This window comes from Herpailurus yagouaroundi, unplaced genomic scaffold (assembly GCF_014898765.1).
Source record: "Herpailurus yagouaroundi ecotype Mexico unplaced genomic scaffold, PumYag 141, whole genome shotgun sequence".
NCBI classification, from domain to species: domain Eukaryota; kingdom Metazoa; phylum Chordata; class Mammalia; order Carnivora; family Felidae; genus Herpailurus; species Herpailurus yagouaroundi.
In genome coordinates, this window is record NW_024412396.1 from 19,291,688 (window position 1) to 19,312,111 (window position 20,424).

The following is a 20,424-nucleotide window of genomic DNA, read 5'->3' on the forward strand; positions in this document are numbered from 1 at the left end:
AATTAGGGGCGCCTGGGTGGCGCAGTCGGTTAAGCGTCCGACTTCAGCCAGGTCATGATCTCACACTCCGTGAGTTCGAGCCCCGCGTCAGGCTCTGGGCTGATGGCTCAGAGCCTGGAGCCTGTTTCCGATTCTGTGTCTCCCTCTCTCTCTGCCCCTCCCCCGCTCATGCTCTGTCTCTCTCTGTCCCAAAAATAAATAAACGTTGAAAAAAAAAAATTTAAAAACGACTTAATTAATACATACAACTTTGTTCAGGAAAAGTGGTGAATAATAATTCATTGATGCTTTAGTTATTCACTTTTTACTCTCTGAAAGTAACCTCTAAAATCTTGTATCTTTCAAACCGTTTTTCTTTTCGTTCAATGTGTGCCATGGAATTCATTTCTAATATATCAAAATTTTCTCATGTAAATGTAAATAATTTATAATGAACTTCATAAAAATTTTGCATATGTAGCCAATGACAGATATTTATCCTATTAAAAGATTGAATTACATGTACCTTTTTCAAAAATTTTTTAATGTTTATTTATTAGTTTTGAGAGAGAGAGCATGTACACACGAGTGGTGGATGGGAAGGGGAGAGAGAGAGGGAGAGAGGGGATTCCAAGCAGGCTCCATGCTGACAATGCAGAGCCCAATGCTGGGTGGATCTTGAACCTGTGAGATCATGACCTGAGCCAAAATCAAGTGCTGATTGTTTAACAGACTGAGCCACCTGCGCCCCTACCTTTTTCAAATTTTTAGCATAAGTTTCTCAAATACTTTAATGCCTTGAAAATTTTCTCACTGTTTATTTTTCGTTTTAGAAAGAAGGACAATCTTTATTTACTATTAGTTTAATATTACCTATGCCCTTGGATATGATATATCAATGGTCACTACATTTTAATACATGTAGTTTTTGTTCAACCCATCAGATGATTTCTAATCACAGATTTTTGTTTTTTTAATGTTTATTTTTGAGAGAGAGAGAGAGAGAGAGCGCGCAAGCGAGCAGAGGAGGGGCAGAGAGAAAGGGAGACACAGAATCTGAAGTAGGCTCCAGGCTCTGAGCTGTCAGCCCAGAGCCTGACACAGGGCTTGAACTCACAAACCACAAGATCATGACCTGAGAGGAAGCTGATGCTCAACTGACTGAGCCACCCAGGTGCCCCTGTAATCACGGATTTTAGGGTTAACACCAGTTTATCTAATTAAGCAAAACTGGTTGCACTTACTTATTTTTTTATTTTATTATTTTTTTGCATTTACTTATTAATTCATAATTCTCTTCCTTAATTGTTCTTTTCTCCTGCCTCTCTGTATACTGTTTTTATTGTTGTTGTTGTTGTTGTTTGTCTTAGCCCCCAGAGCCTCTTTCTACTCTTTGGTCATCTCTCAGATCCTGTTCATTGCCTTTCTTTCTACCCAGAACTATGCTGGATCAAAATTTTTGAACATTTGCAAGGCACTACTTATATACTGGATTATAATTGTATCCTGGCCCACAGCCTTGATTCTCCCACTCCTAAAGTCAGAAAACATGCTGTTTTAGTCCACATGACTGTGCAAGGATTTTCTGTGCATGTTCAGAAGACTGGCTTGCATAAGACATTAGAGGATTTATTTATCCTTTTGTTCTAGAGATTGGAGCAATTCATTTGTCATGTTTACCTTAATGTAACTACTTAGATTATGTGGCTTAGTGGTACTCCGATGGTAGGTAAGTCACCTGGAGTGCTTGTAGAGACACTGTTGGTCAAACATTCTGATTCAGTAGGTAGTGGGTGCTACCTGGGAAACTATAGTATTAAGCAGAAACCTAAGTGATTCTGGTTCATGTGGTCCAAGGATTATACTCTTTAATAAAAAATGGTAATATTTCTCCTTCTATGAACTACTTAGGGTAAGAAATTAAAGAAGTTAGGATACTTTGGCCAAGTCCTTTACTTTTTTCTACCTATTTGCAACAGTAAGAATAGCTCTAGCCCCAACTTTGGATTCATTACACTTAAATCTCTTGCATCCTTATATGACTTGAAATTTATTTCTATGACGTACAAAAGACAGACCCCAGTTTCAGATGGCTTAGAGGAAATTTAACTTGCAAGTATATCACTGGTTCTTCAAATTATTAAAACTAAGAGAATGTTTTAGAGATAAAAGGTACATATTGTAGATAATTTATTCTAATCCCCTGCCTCTAAATGAAAAAAAAAAATCTAGTCTTTTTAAAGGTTTTCTAAATTAAACATAAGCTAGTTATTGGTATCGTCACTAGTAGAAGACAGGTTTCTTCAATCTGAGTAGGAACTTCTTCCAACTGAAGCAATATTTTATTTTATTTTATTTATTTATTTATTTTTAAAGTTTATTTATTGAGAGAGAGAGAGAGAGCGAGAGAGTGAGCACATGTATGCACGAATGGGAGAGAGGGAGGAGAATATCCTAAACAGGCTCCATGCTGCCAGCAGATAGCCCAATCTGAGGATCGAACTCACAAACTCAGGAGCTCCTGAAGCAATATTTTAAAATTTTTACTATTTATGAGAATGACCTGAGGTACCTATCAAGATGAATATTCCTGGACTCAACCTTGGAAATCTTATTATAGTAAGTAGGGAGCATAGGAAACTTTTTTTTTTTTTTTTGGTAAATTTTTTTTTATTTATTTTGAGAGAGACAGAGAGCCCGAAGAGGGGGGGGGGGGGGCGGGCAGAGAGAGAGGGAGAGAGATAATCCCAAGCAGGCTCCATACTGTCAGCATAAAAGCCTGATGTGGGGTTCAAACTCATGAACAGTGAGATCATGGCCTGAGCTTAAACCAAGAGTTGGAGGCTTAACCAACTGAGCCACCCAGGTGTCCCAGGAAACTATCTTTTTAACCATCATCTAGGGAGATTTGAGTATAAGTGGTCCAAGGACCACATTATGTGAAATATTGTATAATATCCTGCTAAAAGGGTTGAAGAGTTAAATAAATAAAACATGATAACTAGCCTTAATTAGTTAAGGAAAATCATTCAACTAGGCTCCACAGCAGGCCCTGGGCTAATAGATTTAGTCTTTACCCTTCAAGAAACCCAGTGGTTAGAGGTGGTGGTGACAATTAGGCAAATGAATTATTTACAGCGTGTTAGATGACATGGAGCACAGGGAAAGGAGTGTCAGTAAGGCCATCAGGAAAAATACCCAGAGAAAGCAACCTTGATGGGGTGAGTAGACTGTGACCTAGGGCTCTCAAGCAGTGCGTGTAGCTTGGGTGGGGGGAACCATAAACAACAAAAATTTGTGTTGAGGGAAAGCATGACACATAGGATTGTTACAGGATATAATGTATGTGCTTAGCACCCATCGTAAACATTCGGGAAATGCTTGTCATTATGTATATTTAACAGCAGACTAAGGCTATGAGAAATTGGAAAGAGAATCCCATGAGAGACATTGATTTGGGAGGCCTCAGGCCACTTGAAGCTTTATATCAAATAGTGAACAAATACTTAGGGCGGATGCTACTGTCTATAGCTCATTTTTATGAACTCACTAATAAATTATTTGTGGGAGAGCCAGCAATTTTCTAGGACCTGGGCCTTGAGCATCTGGGAAGATGAAATTTCAAGGAAATATCATAAATGTATCAAATATTGCAAAAAGGTCAAATGTGAATAACAGCTGAAGAGTCTCCAACAGATAAGGTTGTTAGCTCTTCAAGACATGATTCTGATGTGGGTGGTTAAGAATAGTTTAGGAATGCTGATAAATATTCACACCCCTGCCTTCCAAATTGGGACTATTAAATTAGAATCTCTGGGGTATATGGCTTAAGGATCTTGACTAAAAAAAATATCTGGGAGATTATTTTGCAGACTGGGGTTTGAGAACCAGTGAACTAGAGAAATGTATTTCAGTATGTGGTAGGAACACAACTGAAAAACTTTAACCAGTATACAGGGGAGAGGAAGTGTAGATAAAGTGTAGATAAGATTTGTTATGTAAGCAAGGCAGGAGTTAGGAAGGTGATTAGGTCAATGGAGGATTTTTGTTTTTATATTTTGTTTGAATTAACACAAACCCTGGGAGTCCTTAAGTATGTTATTGTCTGATTAGAGACTTCAGAAGATACTCTGGGATAATTTGCTTACTACCAAATAACTTGTATCTTTATTTGAGTTCTGACGCTGTAGGTTTTTACTAATTTGCCAATACAGTGATCTAATTTATCCAAAAGTTAAACATTTAGGAATCTTCAAATTTGAAGCACATTCCCCCCAAAAAAAGACTTAGTAAAAGGACTTAGTAAAAAAATTTAGTAAAAAGACTTAGTAAGTGGATCACAGAGCTGGGATGTGAGAAGGGCAGAACAGCATTTTAAATTGTCACATCATTCATTTTAATAAAAAAGTTTTTAGGTTCTTACTGAGAGGTAGTTTAGCACACCATTCTCATCATTCTTTTTTTTTTTTCTTAGTTACTTTGTTTATTTTATGTATGTATGTATGTATGTATGTATGTATGTATGTATGTATGTAATCTCTGCACCCAACATGGGACTTGAACTTCTGATCCCAAGATGAAGAGTCGCATGCTCTTCCCACTGAACCAGCCAGGTACCCTTTAACACATCATTCTTAACACCCATGTTTATATTTCTAGTACTAGCATAATTTTTATGCCAGATAGCATTAAACTCTTTAACTGTCTTCTATGCTAAATACCAAATAATGACTATGCAACCATGTTTGTCTGCAAAAAGACTGTCAGGAAGTTGGATAGATGCTTCACTTCTGCTTTCTAAATCTTGCAGAATTTCAACTTTTGGTTGACTCTCACCTGGGCAATTCAGAGAAGGAAATTCTGTGAAGCATAGTTCCCAGCTTAACCAAGTGGCCACAGCACAATCACCCCATAACTTATATTGGGAGTACTTTGTGTTTAGGAGTCTTCTGTACTTTGTATTTAGGAGTCATGATGGTTCCACATACGTTATGAAGTTGTGCCTTGACAACAACAGAAGGGATGCCATGTGAATCAGAAGGCAGTCTTTACTATTGTTCTTATTTCTCCTCTTCCTCTTACTTTATAAAGAGATAGCTTTTATTGGCTATGGTCTGCATGAACTGTGGAAATTGTTTACCCACAGTTTAATTTTATTTTCTTAGAAACATGAGAGCTAGGGTAACATTATCATTTTCTTCTAACAGATGAGAGAGCTGAGGTTAATGGATATTGAGTAATTTGGCAAAATTATAAGATCTTTCTATTTAAAAAAGTGTTACTCATAGTTTGTTAGATTCAGGAGTATAGTCAAACCACTGTGCTATGGAGAGAAAAACTAGGATTTCATTATTAGTTTGAATAATGGTAAGAAGAATGACCAGAGTTCAGGTAGGTGTTTATACTTCTTCCTGTTTGGAGAGGACTCACTTTGATCCCTTGATGTAAATAGGCCAGAGGTTGACAGAAAGGCCAACCAGAAGGTCACAGCTCACCAAAACAAAGAGGACTGGGAGACATAGTACAGAGCGTCACAGGACAGAAAGAACTGATAGGAGGTAAATTGCTTGCCTTGGTATTGGTAGGGGAAAGCCTCCTAGTTTCTAATCTACTCTGAATCCTTTGTATAGAGACAGAGCGGGAAGAGTACCTAGAAATATCTAGATATCAGAAAAAAATAAGAGTAAGGAAGGATCAATTGAATGGAGTATAATTTTCCTTTTAGAAAACGTTGCTCATATGTAAAGCAACTGCTCATAAGAATTATTCCATTCTTCACTTTCTAGCATAACGTGACTGTCCATTTTAGTTGTGCATTGATAGCCTAGTGAGAATCTGGCAGAGAGTTTGTTTGTTCACATGTGCTCTGTAAGCTGGTCTTCATGCAAACAAAGCAGGACATGGAGCCATGAACTTGGAATTAGAGAATGTGGGAAGAGTTACTAGTTATAGGGAGAAAAAAGGTAAATGATACCTGTCCAGTCTAGTTTATAAAGGGATTATACTTAAATATTAAGGTGAGCTGATATAAAAATCAAATATGTTATTCTTTGAAAATGAAAAATATCTCATGGGAGGGATACAGCTTGATCAATATACATTAAACAACAAAAATAGGTTTACCTTATTATTTTTAAAAATTTTTTAATGTTTATTTTTGAGAGAGAGAGAGAGACAGAGTGTGAGCAGGGGAGGGGCAGAGAGAGAGGGAGACAGAATCTGAAGCAGGCTCCAGGCTCTGAGCTGTCAGCACAGAGCCTGACACGGGGCTCGAACTCACAAACTGTGAGATCACGACCTGAGCCGAAGTTGGACGTTTAACCAACTGAGCCACCCAGGCACCCCCAAAATAGGTTTACTTTAGATTGAAATTGTTCATATGTTCACAGTAACAATCATGATAATATGTTTTCCATTATTTCTTTCCTCCCCTTTTTTTCTCACATAATAGTCCTGAGTGTTACAAACACTGGGAAAATATCCTCATTTACCTCACCTTCCATCATTCCCAGAAACATAACTACAAAATTAATCTCTCCTTATAAGTGTTTGCAGATCATTTGTATGGAATACATAGGAGTTAAAGTTACAGTAATATTCTCTCCCATAGGCAGTTGCTAATTTTATCCGAGTGCTGTTACACCTTTAGTATTTATTTATTTATTCATTTATTCATTCATTCATTCATTTATATTGAAGTGTAGTTGACACACAATGTTTCAGGTATACAACAGTGATTTCACAAGTTTACATGCTATTGTTTAAAATTTTTTTTTTGAAATTTTAATGTTTATTTTTTGAGAGAGAGAGAGACAGAGCTCAGATGGAGGAGGGGCAGAGAGAGAGTGGGGGTGGGGGGGACACAGAATCCGAAGCAGTCTTCAGGCTCTGAGCTGTCAACACAGAGCCCATCGCGGGGTCTGAACCCATGAACCGTGAGATCATGACCTGAGCCAAAGTTAGATCCTCAAACGACTGAGCCACCCAGGTGCCCTACATGCTATTCTTTTAACTAAATTTTAAAGTGGTGTCCAAAATAGCTAATAAGTAAACAGTATTTAAAAATGCAAAATATATGCTATTTCTCTAACTGCAAAAGGTAACAGCACGCCAGAACATGTTTAAAGCAATTTTCAGTTATTTGTGCCAACATTTTGTATCTTTTTTCCTAGTGGCAATTTTTCTTGGTGGTATTTATTACTAAGATTAATGAGTTTGACTTTCACTAGCTTGAGAGCTAAGTAAATAAGTTCTTAATTTACTTGGGGTGTTTTAGCACTCAGACATTCTGGAATTTCTTTTTTAATCCAATGACATTAAAAAACCACTTAGGAATAATTATACAATGTACATCCAATCTCAGAAGAATTGTTTTTCTACTGTGAGGTAGAATCCAATCAGAAAGAATTTTTAAAAGACTTTCTCCTAACGTGTTCGTATTGATTGAATTGAGATATGGTCCACACAAATCAATACATGAGAAGACAAGTTGTGTGTGATGACAGTAATTCTATCTGCAGGGTAACTGCCAAATGTCTGGGTTCCAATGATTGTATTTCAGCTGGCTGGTCAGCACATGATAATTTGTCAGTAAGTCATTTTGCTTTTTCTGACTTACAAAATAATACTTATTTTCCTCAAAATATACATTTTGCTTACTATATCAATATTATTATATTATATATGTAATATATATATTATATATCAAGACTAGAAGGGTTGAAAATGCCCATTTTTAAATTTGACTTCCTTATCTGGCTCTTCAGAGAATGGATGTTCTCAGAATCCACATGCTGTCTGGTTTCCGGTATTGGTTTAGGCAGGTAGGTGCTTGTGGCCAGGTGTAAGACAATGATACGCTACTGCAGCTACCGAAGTGTTCTCTACTAGGGACATTTCTGCTTACCAAGGCTAAAGAAAACCAAGGAAGTAGAGCAGCAGATTACATTAGGAATTTCTATAAGGGACTATCAAAGGAAGGGGTAAGAAGTACCATTCAGAGAACCATGTAATTGGGTGGGACTTAGAAGTCTCTAATCTATCCTCCATCCAGTGCAAGAAGCCCACCGGGGCATTTTCTCCCACCACTTACTCATTTCTTGGATTGGCAGTGTTAATTATCAGTCAGTGAAACACATTTTACATAAGTAAGAAATGATAAACATCAGAGTACCAGAAAAACAACCCACAAAGAAGAAATATTTAGGATATTCAGTTCAAGGGCAAATACACTTTACTATCATATGATCCTGCTTAGTTTCTTACCTTTTTTAGTTCTGAAATTTTTAGTAAAAACATGCGATTTCTATTTTTAGAAACCAGGAATGAGATGAAGCTGAAGTTCTCTTCAACAAGAGAATAGTGGTTCTTTAAAAAAGACCCATTGCAGTTTTAATGTCTACAACTGATACCCATTATTCACCTAAATTACAAATTACATTTCTTTTATGATATATATGTCCATTTCTAGTTAGAAATGTAAATCCAACTATAATACTGTGTTAAATTTATTTTTACATCTCTCATATTCCATTGTGACTGAATATTTCATAAAATTTAAGTTACCAACTTTGTTATCAAGGCATATTTTGCATCAGTGTTCAATATGTTTGGTTGTATATTAATTCATGGGTATTTTCTTTTAACCAGAGAGATTTCTTCAGAGACCACTTCTCACTCCAAATTTAACCGCATTCTGTTGTGTTCTCTTAGGAAGAATCTGTATTATTAACAGTAATTGAAAGATGGTAAGAAGTCACATATTCTAAGAGTTTTTACATTATGTTATCTGGATGTCTGTAGGTGCCTTTGAGAGAAAATTGTTTAATCTGTGCTTTTCTTGTTTTGTCAACACCCTGAGTAGTAATTGTGGTTACAAGGCATTGAAGTCCATTTAGAGTAGTTTTACACTTTTTTTTTTCTTTTTTGGTAGGCAAAGGGAAGAGTGCAGTAATTTTATCATATGATTATCATGACATTGGAAATGTATCTCTGGGTTGTAGAGGACATTTTCTGCAAAACCTCATGATTGTAATTTTGGATCATTGAGGAAATGTTTGAAACCAGTTTGCACAGAAGAGTTTCACAATTTAAACAATCTCAAAATCCTAGCCATAGAGGAAGATACTAGTTTTGTCCCCATTTTTCAGAAACGAAAACTGATATGGGACGTGTTTAAAGTATGCTGTGCTGGGCCACACTAACCAACAAAGATGATATATTTGAGTAGTTTCTTTAATGAATATTTCAAATGAAATATACTTCTGTGAATGGCCAAGTGAATCATGCAATAGATTTTGCATTTTTTCCCCCTCTGTGGTTTCTCAAGGCTCTTTTTAAGTAGGGAGCATGCATGTTTTTGAGGGAAAAATGCGAGCTAGAAGAATTAATTTTCAGTTGATGAAAGTGTTGTTTTTATTGTTGGATTTCATTCTTTTAAAGTTTCAATTTTGTATTTTAGGAATTGTTCAGGTAAGGAAGAAAAAAAAAAGCCAGGAAAATTCTGACTTCTATTAGGACCTTTCCGTGGGGTAGGAGGTTCTTTGCAAGGGCTTGTCAGCAATTACTTCTGGAGTTTGTGAGTAGTAAGGATCAAGGTAAACAGAACATATTGGACTGTTGGTTTAGACAAGAATGATGATATGACTTCAATATGCAATGTTGGCTGTCACTCACTCCTTGTTTTTTTCTCCTGACTCTGTATTCTCAAATTTTATGGTTATACATACATGCTGTCCACATTAGGGTTGGAGTCACATCATTCTAAAATTTGATGTAAAACAATAATAGAGAACAAAATCACCCTATACTTAGCAAGGGGGATATTTGATAAAGTTGATATACTCTAGCACTGCTGTTTAATATAATAGTCGTAGCCATTTGTACTCTTTAACACTCGAAATGTGGCTCCTGTGATGGAAGAACTGAATTTTCAATTCTGTTTAATCTTAGTCAGTTTAAAGTTAAATAGCCCCATGTGGGCGAACACCCCTGGGCAGTGATGTGTGTAGGTCTAGAAGTGACTGCCAAATGTCCATGCCCCTGACCCTTTCCCGAATATGTGGAGTGCTGGTTCTTTCTTAAGGCTCATTGACACCTACCTCATTGACAAATTTGAGCATTCTTTTTTCCCTAGTGTGGGCCCAGCTTGAATAGCTAGATCTCTATCTATAAAAGTCTTTGGTTAGCCAACGTCTCCTGGTCATCCTCTAGCTTTGCACCACTGGTTGCCTGTTTGCTTTCTCTGAGTCTTCTTGTAATTGGGACTGGATCCTGTTCCTTCCAATTCTGGCTTACACTGACAGCTACTGAGCATGCCTTCTGTCAGTTATATCCATTTCCAGTTGGTGATTTTCGATTCTTGGACATAGAAGTTCCTTTCAGTAATGTGCAGTGGACATCTTGGCTGTGTTCATTAGGGCACCATAGCTAGTTTCTGCAGCTGTCATAGATGCCTGCATGTCAAATCTGGTGATGAAGCTGTCATTTTTCATTTTGTTGCTGCACAGCTGGCTCATTTGGCAAATTATTTAATCTGTTTGCTCTAGCTTCCTTATAAAATGGAGATAATACTCATATCTAGCTCACTTGGTTACTTGAGGAATAAATGAGTTAATACAAGAGAGGGGCTTTGAATGGTGCTTGGATATATGATTGTTGTATAAATCACCATTAGTAACAGTACTTCAGTGGTTTACATCAGATGCTCTGATTAAAACGATTTCCATTTAGCTCTTCATTTTTATTACATGTCAGAATATTATAAAAATACATTCTTTTAATTTTTTCTGTAATTTAGCCTGAAAATGTTGTAGGGGAGGCTTAAGAAAGTGACTATATTACATATTTAACTTCAAGAACTTGAAAGTTTCATTCAGTGCTCGATTTTCATCCTAAATGATCTAATCTGTGACCTTGGGCCATTAAATATGTGTGTGTTTTCTTTTTCTCTCCTATCTCACATTACTGTCTAGTTTAATAACAAATCCTGGGTCAATAGGAACTTCTTAGAAGGTAGTTTAAAAAACATCAATTATTAATTACATATGCCCTTTTGAGTTTTACTGCTACCCAAAAAGCTTTAGAATTTTTTCCACGCAGAATCCCCTCCCCAAGCCCAAGACAGCTTTTCAAATAACTTGTAAGAGAATCATGTTACATTTATTGGCTAGGATTAGTGTCTCTCAGGTTTGAAATAATTTGTTAATAATTGGTGTCTTTACCAGATACTAGGCAGATTTCCTAAAGAATAACCAAGCCAAGGACACTGTGCACTTATCTTCATTCAGAACCACTGACTTTATCTGTTGACTTTAGTTCTGGCTTCTGTTCTTCTAAACATTCAGTTCATATATAAATATACACATACATGTATATATGCATGTATATCTTGGTAATTTCTTGTTGTTTTTAAGCATTTGTGCCCTGTAGAAGAGAAGGAAAAAGTGGAAAATCAAGATGAATAATCTTGGCAGCTATGTTGTAGAAATACATAATTTTGTTTACGGAGACAAATGACTAGTCGTGTTGTGAGAAATGGTTAGCCAACTAGCAGAAAACAAGACAAAACAAAACAAAAAACCATATTCCAAGATGAAAAAATAAAACATTTATGTGTAAAATATGAACTCTTAGTAATATAAGAGGAAAACCTGAGAGAATTTGTAATCTTACAATGGAGCAGTGCTTCATAACCATAACTCCTAGTCTGGAGCCCATGGAAGGAAGAATGATAACATTACAAAAATCAGTTACATTAGAATAAAATCTGTATCGCAAAAATCCCAAAATCAAATACATAGGCCGGGAAAACTATTTGCGATTTATATCACAGGAATGTATTAATATTGCTTAAGATTTTCTAGAAATCAAGAATAACACAAAAATTAAAACTGTACACAAAGGGAAGACATTTTTTTTAATGTTTTTATTTATTTTTGAGACAGAGAGAGGCAGAGGGGCAGAGAGAGAGGGAGACACAGAATCTGAAGCAGGCTCCAGGCTCTGCACTGTCAGCACAGAGCCCGACGTGGGGCTCGAACCAACGGACTGTGAGATCATGACCTGAGCCGAAGCCGGACGCTCAACCTACTGAGCCACCCAGGCGCCCCAAAGGGAAGACATTTTTAATAAAAGAAGATGATGAAATGGTTCTTGTACATAGGAAATTATGTCTTAATCCTAACTCTAATGTCCATCAGAATCCTATAGAAATTCAAATCCTAAAGCAACATTGATAGAATTTTTTAGTCTCTTGAATTGATGGACATCTGTAAGCTTGTTAAACTCACACTATTGGTGTAGTCACTAGTAGCAAAATAACACTCTCACTTGTTGCTTGTGAGAATGTAAACAGTACATCTCCCATGATGGACAGTTTTGCAAGATCTATAAATATTAAAACTCCATGCATATTTTAACCCAGACATTTTTTTCTCCCATGAATTTATTACTGGTTCTATGGTTGAATATTCATGACATAAAATTTGTATAAAAATTATACTGTTGGGTGCTTGACTGGCTCATTCAGTGGAGCATGTGACTCTTGATCTCGGAGTCATGAGTTCGAGCCCCATATTGGGGGTAGAATTTACTTAAAACACATGCACACCCACACACACACACACACACACACCAAAATAAAAAAGCATTAAAAATTTTATACTGTAGTATTATTATAATAGCAGAAATAACTTAAATTTCTGTAGCATTTGATGGTTAAATGAATTAAGGTATGTCCATACAATGGAAACCTCCCCAACTGTAATAATTAATTAAAAAAAAAAAAAAACAGAAGAAGAATAAGGAAGTTTCCTATACAGAGATATGAAAGACAGCCAAGCTATAATGTTAAGTTAAAGAATCAAGGCATTGTGGGAGCTCTTTCCTTTCTCTCTCCCAACCATTTTGGCAGCTGCTCTTGGTTGGGGCTGTCCTGCATTTAAGGCATGGAGGTGGCGGCTGAAAAGAAGAAAAAGTCAGTGGAGTCAATCAATTCTAGGTTCCAACTCATTATGAAAAGTGGAAAGTATGTGCTGGGGTACAAGTGGACTCAGAAAATGATGAGACATAGTAAAACAAAACTAGTCATCTTTAACGACTGCCCAGCCTTCAGGAAATCTGAAATAAAGTAGTCCACTATGTTGGCCCAAACTTTTGTCACTATGTGGCAATAATATTGAATTGGGCACAGCATGTGGGAAGTACTACAGAGTGCAAACTGGCTCTCATTGATCCAGGTGATTCTGATATCATTAGAAGCATGTCAGAACAGACTGGTAAATTATAAATCATGCAAAATTTTTCCTTAATAAAACTGGCCAGACCTTCTTAAAGAAAAGAATCAAGTTGCTATATGGCATATGAAGTAAATAACGTAATTCAGAAATACAGTCCAATAAAAATATGTGCTTGTATATTCATACATATATAAACCTCTGGAAGAATGCATATTACTGGAACTTTCATATAGGAACTGGATGTATGAACATAAGGATTAGAAAGAAACTTTTTACTGTATAATTTTATGTATGTTTTGATTTATGAACAGCATAGATGTATTACCTATTCAAATATACATATAAGTTGAATAAAAATGTTAATTAAGGGAAGTATCCCTTTGAGAAACTCAAAATAAATTATATTTCTGTAACTTATGTTTCAAGCCATCTGTAACAATATTAATTTCATTTATTATTTTGGCACAGTGGATCTTTGGGCCTCTGAAGCTCATTGTTTTAAATTTCATATTTGGTTATATTTCGTTAAGTTACGAACTCATAATTCCTCACTGGAATAGTCCCGAAATTTGTATCGTTTTTATTTCAGCCAATAGCAAAATAAAACCCAGGAAGATTACCTTTGCATAATGTCAGAAAGCACGACTGTGGGAGAAATGGACTAAATTTTCTATTTTCTAACTTTCAGTCAGTATTCCTTCAATGATGTTGAATTCTATTACATTGCACTATCATTTCTTACATGTTCTATTTTAGTGCTAAAAGCTTCTATTTTATTATTTTGTAAAAACCTTGAACAGCCTCTTCAAGGACAAAATGTTAGCAAAATGGAACATGAGAATTATGAACTAAAAATATTAATATCTATTTTTCTTTTAATTTATTATTAGTCTGTTAAGATCATCCTTTGCTACAAGGGAATTCATTTTTCAAATAGGAGAATACTTTAAAATATGTCTAGAATATTCTACAAAGTTATGTAAAGAGATTTCTATTAAGAAATTTTATAATTTAAAGACGAATCAAGTTCTTAATACAATAATTGTCTAAAATGAGAATTTGGACTTTCTTTTCTGAAGTCTAAAAATTGTCTTAATGGGAAACTGACAATTATTTTAGCCCAAAAATGAAAGACAACTAACTAGCATTTCCCTCTTTAAAGTATTTTCCCCACACTCTTAACATCTTTTATTTGTTGCTCTTACATCTTAGATACCAGATGCTTCAGCTTGTCATCTGTATTTGTTCATCCTCGCCTCTCTTGAGGCAATTAATCCTTGTTTCTTTCACTCCAGTACCACTTTCGACAATCCACCTCTCTTCAAACAAGATTGTTAAATACATCTTTCTAAAGTACCACCTTCTGGTATCACTTCCAAGCCCAAAGAAGCTCTAATATCTCACAATATGTTCAAGAGAGATAAAATGCCTCAGAGTCAAATCTTGATTCCAAATCTATTTATTGAGCATCTAGGCATGTTGCAAGGTCTACAGAGACTTATTTCCTCTCTTCCCTATATCACTCTTTCTGGAGGTCAGAGTTTTAATTCATTTTCAAGTTCTGGCTCTCATAGGTAAGCAAGGGCCAGTACCCTTCCTCTAGATGCCACAGTCTCCTTATTTGTGAAATTGGAATGATAAAGTATACTTACATTACCGTTGTTAGGATTCAATGAAGTTGATACATGTAAGATGCTTTGGAGATGTGTTTGGTATATAGTAATCACTCTACAAATATGCACTATTTTTATTCCCTTCCTCCTTGAAGAGTCAGGAGTGTGTTTGACTTCTCCCTTAGGTATATCTGTTTCCTGTGTTTAAGATTCTCTTCCTTCTCATCTCTACTTATTCAAATTCTGTCCTTCCTTCAGATCACAGTTTAAGTGGCTTCTTTCTGATACAGATATCTCTGTGCACTCCAGCCAGACACCTAATAGCACTAGACTGCAAATTCCACTTAGCTCTTAATCACATACTACTCAGGACTAGAGATCATGTTTTAATTATTTGATTCCATCAATGCCTGGGTGCTGAGGCTTCTTTCACAACAAGACAGAATCAATAAACAACAAATTTCTTACATGTTAGGTATATACATCTTCTGGACCCAACTTGAAAAAAAAAATTATGACCTTTAGTCCTTTCATCATATTGGCAATCCACATGTCTTTTATTTTTACATGATACTCATTGGATGTTCCTTGAATATAAGAATCCTGTCACTGGGATTTGTGAATGGGCTTCAGAAGGGCAGCAAAGCCTCTGAAATTGCAGAATTTGGGGTATGGGAATATGTGTATTTTCTCCAGGCGAAGTGGTACGCCCACAAAAATACTAGGAACCATTCTTAATTATTTGTTTTTATCCACGTTTGGTAAATAGGAACCAAATTAATAATATTCAAATTGATCATTAATGTTATATATCTTATCATTTGCTTAAACTTCCATGTTTTCAATGCAAGATATGCATTTTAAGAATTAAGTATATGAGATTCTTATGATTCCACTTTTATTGTTTTTAACTAGATGAAGACTTAAAGAATATTTTTTTTCCCCATAATTGTCCAAATGAAATTGATGCTTTTAAAAAATGAATGGAGAAAGGTGTGCCTGTCTGGCTTAGCTGGTAGAGCATCTAACTCTTGATATTGGGGTCATGAGTTGAAGCCCCATATTGGGTGTAGAAATTACTTAAAATTAAAAAAAAATAATATAAATGGTGGTTTGTTAACTTCCGTCAAGATGAAGTAGGGAGCTTGGCAGAACTCCTCAGCAAAACAAGTTACATGAAAATTATAAAATATTGTTACTTAAAGTCTATTGAAATTGGGGTGGTTGGCTGGCTCAGTCAGAAGAGCATGTGACTCTTGATCTCAGGGTTGTGAATTCATGCCCCACGTTGGGTGTAGAGATTACTTAAAATAAATAAATGAATAAACTTTAAAAAATAATTTATGGAAAGTAACCATAAGGGAATATAACAAACAACTATCTATTCACTGTGGCATTTGAACCATGACTAGCTGCATTACCTTTATACCACACAGCTCCATGTTATGGAGGCTCTATTATAGGCATATGTAGCCAAAAGCTGAAAGGCTACTTTTCTACCACATTTCAGTCTAGGATTATGATTTTACCCTGAGAGGACTCTTATGATTAGTGGTTGCCAGGTTATTGTTTTTCCATTCATTTTATTTACAATTTGTCTATGTCTTTAGCCTATTATACATTCTAACAATCTCCCTTTACAATTACTGTTTTGCTTTTTACGTGTTTCATTTCTTCTTTATATGTTTAATATTCATTATATTATCTATCCAATACTATCTCCTACCACTTGTACAGTTATTTTTTTTGTAAATGTTTATTTATTTTTGAGAAAGAGAGAGGCAGAGCATGAGCGGGGGAGGGGTAGAGAGAGAGGGAGACACAGAATCTGAAGCAGGCTCCAGGCTCCGAGCTGTCAGCACAGAGCTCGATGTGGGGCTCAAACTCATGAATCGTGAGATGATGACCTGAGCTGAAGTTGGATGCTTAACCAAATGAGCCACCCAGGTGCCTCTTGTACAATCATTATATCAGCATATTCTATAAACTTCAAAATACATTGTTACTATTTTTTTGCTTTAAGAAGTCAAGAAATTTCTATTCCTGATTGGAAGCAGAAGTCTTCTTATTTATTGTTTGATTATCTTATAATTACTGTGAGACATGTTAAAATCTTGGATTTGTCTATTTCTTCAAGTTTGTAATTTTTCTTTAAATATCTTGATGCTATAAAAAGCAGAGATTTTAGTAATTAACATTTCCTTTGTATTGACTCATTAAATTTTCCTCTTTATATTAGAGAGTTTTGTTTAAAAATTTTTCAATGTTTGTTTATTTTTGAGAGAGAGAAAAACAAAGTGCAGGCAAGGGAGGGGCAGAGAGAGGGAGACACAGAATCGGAAGCAGGCTCCAGACTCTGAGCTGTCAGCACAGAGCCCAACGCAGGGCTTGAACCCATGAACCATGAGATCATGACCTGAGCCAAAGTCGGACACTCAACCAAATGAGCTACCCAGGCACCACTAGGGTTTTCTTTTAAAATATACTTCTCTGGGGCGCCTGGGTGGCGCAGTCGGTTAAGCGTCCGACTTCAGCCAGGTCACGATCTTGCGGTCCGTGAGTTCGAGCCCCGCGTCGGGCTCTGGGCTGATGGCTCAGAGCCTGGAGCCTGTTTCCGATTCTGTGTCTCCCTCTCTCTCTGCCCCTCCCCCGTTCATGCTCTGTCTCTCTCTGTCCCAAAAATAAATAAATGTTGGAAAAAAAATTAAAAAAAAATAAAATATACTTCTCTAATGTAAATGAAACTTCACCAGTGGTTTTTTGCTTTTGTTTTGTGTGTGTGTGATTTTTTTTTTTTTTTTGAGAAAGCTGTCTTTTTCCATCCCTGTATTTTCAACTTTTCTATGTCCTTTTACTTAAGGTATAACTATTATAAACAGAATATAGTTTTTAAAGAGTGTCTCAATCTTTATATTTTAAATGTATTTTAAATGAAATTCTGGTCTGCTTACATTTTATGCAATTAATAAGTTTATAAGATTTTATTTTACACCACAGACAACATGGGTTATTAAAATATTTCTGAAGTTAAAATAACATGATGAGGATTTTACTGTAGGAGAATTAGATTATGTCATTGCTAAGGCAAGGAATGAAGTCAGAGAAATTAGAAAATTATTAAAATTAACACATGTTTGAGATACTGATTTCCTATAAAATCAATAAGGCTGGGGTGGGGGTGGGAATTAACAGAATTGGTGCACAGAGAAGACATGTAATTTTTCCCTTTTTTCTAGTTTTATTGAGACATAATTGACATGTAACACTGCATTATCTTAAAGTGTACGGCATAATGACTTGATATTGTGAAATGCTTACTATAGTGACTGGACTTCCATCATTTCAAAGATACAAAAAATATTTTTTCCTTGTTCTGAGAACTCTTAGAATCTCCCCTCTTAACAACTTTTAAATATACCATATGCAGTGTTAACTATAATCATCAAGTTGTATGTTACATCTCCACTATTATGACTGAAGTTTGGATCTTTTGACCAGCTTTATCCAATTCCCCAACCCTGACCCCCTGCTTCTGTTAACCACAAATTTGATCTCTTTTCTATGCATTTAATTTTTTTAAAATTTTTTAATTATTATTTTTTCTTGTATTTATTTTTGAGAGACAGAGCACAAGTGGGGAAAGGACAGAGAGAGAGAGAGAGAGGAATAGAGGATCTGAAGCAGGCTGTGCGCTGATAGCAGTGAGCCCAATGTGGGATTTAAGCTCATAAACTGTGAGCTCATGACCTGAGCCAAAGTCTGCCGCTCAACTGACTGAGCCACCCAGGCACCCCAGTATTTTATTTTTTAATTTTTATCTGTAGATTCCACATATAAATGAGATCATATAGTAGTTGCCTTTCTCTGACTTATTTTACTTAGCATAATGCCCTAGAGTTTCATCCATGTTGTTGCAAATGACAGGATTTTCTTCTTTTTCATGGCCAAATGATACTCTATATTATATGTACATTTTTTATTTGGGAAAAAAAAGGCAGGCTATAGGTTACACTTAGGTGATGGACAACTTTAAGAAATTTGTAGAGCAAGAGAAACCTATGAAAAATAAAGGGAAGAAACCTGAGAGATTACAGGAGAACCTGGATAGTTTACATTCTGAAACTCTTCCTTTTGGACTAGGGGCTAACTTTGCCAAATGCTATAGAACCTTCTTATTAAAATGTGGTTCTAGGGGCGCCTGGGTGGCTCAGTCGGTTAAGTGTCCGACTTCGGCTCAGGTCATGATCTTGTGGTTCACCAGTTTGAGCCCCGCGTCAGGCTCTGTGCTGACAGCTTGGAGCCTGGAGCCTGCTTCGGATTCTGTGTCTCCCTCTCTCTCTGACCCTCCCCCCATTCATGCTCTGTCTCTCTCTGTCTCAAAAATAAATAAACGTTAAAACAAATTAAAAAAATAAAATAAAGTAAAATGTGGTTCTAAAACCAGTAGCATTAGATTCACCTAGGACCTTTATCAGATTCTACTTTTAAAAAAATTGCAAAATGATTTCTTACACATTAAATCTGAACACTGTATAATGCAGTAGTTCTCAATCTTGGCTGCTTATTAATATTACCTGTGGAGCCTTGAGACACTGCACCATGTAGGCTATAGCCCAGACCAAAGCAGAATCTATAAGTCTGGGACTCAGAAATCAGTATGTTGAGAGCTCCTCAGGTGGTTCCCTTGTAGCCAAGGTTGAGATTCAGTGCTACAGAGACACATAAGAGAACAAGGACTGGAACTAGATGATTCAGAGCAAGGAGAACTGGGGAGGATTTCAGAGGCTAGATTCTAGTCTTTGTTCTGCTATGGATAGAATTATTTATTCTATGTAAAATCTGTTTTCTCTTTGTATTTTTTTCTTATATTTGGCAAATATTTATTAAGGCCATGCTTTATGCCAGACACCATAAGAGGTGTTGGATTAATAATCTCCAAACCCCACCAGTTCCTAAATCATCTGATTTTACTGTCTATGATTTATAAATTGGGAGATCATTGGTAATACCTAATGGATTGGTGGTAATCATCTGTATACGGTCACTGTGCGAGTGGGTGGTAAAAAAATTTGCTGGTTGTAACCGAGGGATTGAACGTATTGATCAGAAGCATCTATTGTATCAAAAATGGAAAAGCGGGGGCGCCTGGGTGGCGCAGTCGGTTAAGCGTCCGACTTCAACCAGGTCACGATCTCGCAGTCCGGGAGTTCGAGCCCCGCGTCAGGCTCTGGGCTGATGGCTCAGAGCCTGGAGCCTGTTTCCGATTCTGTGTCTCCCTCTCTCTCTGCCCCTCCCCCGTTCATGCTCTGTCTCTCTCTGTCCCAAAAATAAATAAAGGTTGAAAAAAAAAATGAAAAAGCGATCCAAGTTGGTTTGTAGAAATGAAACTGTATAAGCCAATGAATTTATTAGAGTATAAGTTGAGGAGAGTTTGAGAAAAGAAATATGGGGAAAAGTAGATGACAGACTTACAGATTTTTTTCCCATTTTGACCACCAGAGAAGTGACAGGAGCTAGATCAGGGCATCTCAAACATTAACGTACACAGGAATCACCTGGGAGAATTTGTTAAAATGAAGATCCTGACCTAGTAG

At 36.3% G+C, this 20,424-nt stretch overlaps 1 protein-coding gene, 1 long non-coding RNA gene and 1 pseudogene across 5 annotated transcripts in view; 2 read left to right on the forward strand and 1 right to left on the reverse strand.

Moving 5' to 3' along the window:
* The window catches only part of LOC121031698 (uncharacterized), a 20,814-nt gene extending 2,349 nt beyond the window's left edge, over positions 1-18,465 (reverse strand). The window contains exons 1-2 of the long non-coding RNA XR_005790854.1: positions 18,455-18,465; positions 4,530-4,535 (exon numbers count right to left, since the gene is read on the reverse strand). This is a non-coding gene — a long non-coding RNA (uncharacterized LOC121031698). The remainder of the gene's footprint in view (positions 1-4,529; positions 4,536-18,454) is intronic.
* LRFN5 (leucine rich repeat and fibronectin type III domain containing 5) overlaps positions 1-20,424 on the forward strand; it is a 250,062-nt gene that overhangs the window by 57,085 nt on the left and 172,553 nt on the right. The window lies entirely within an intron of this gene.
* Positions 12,810-13,289, forward strand: LOC121031697 (60S ribosomal protein L30-like; annotated as a pseudogene).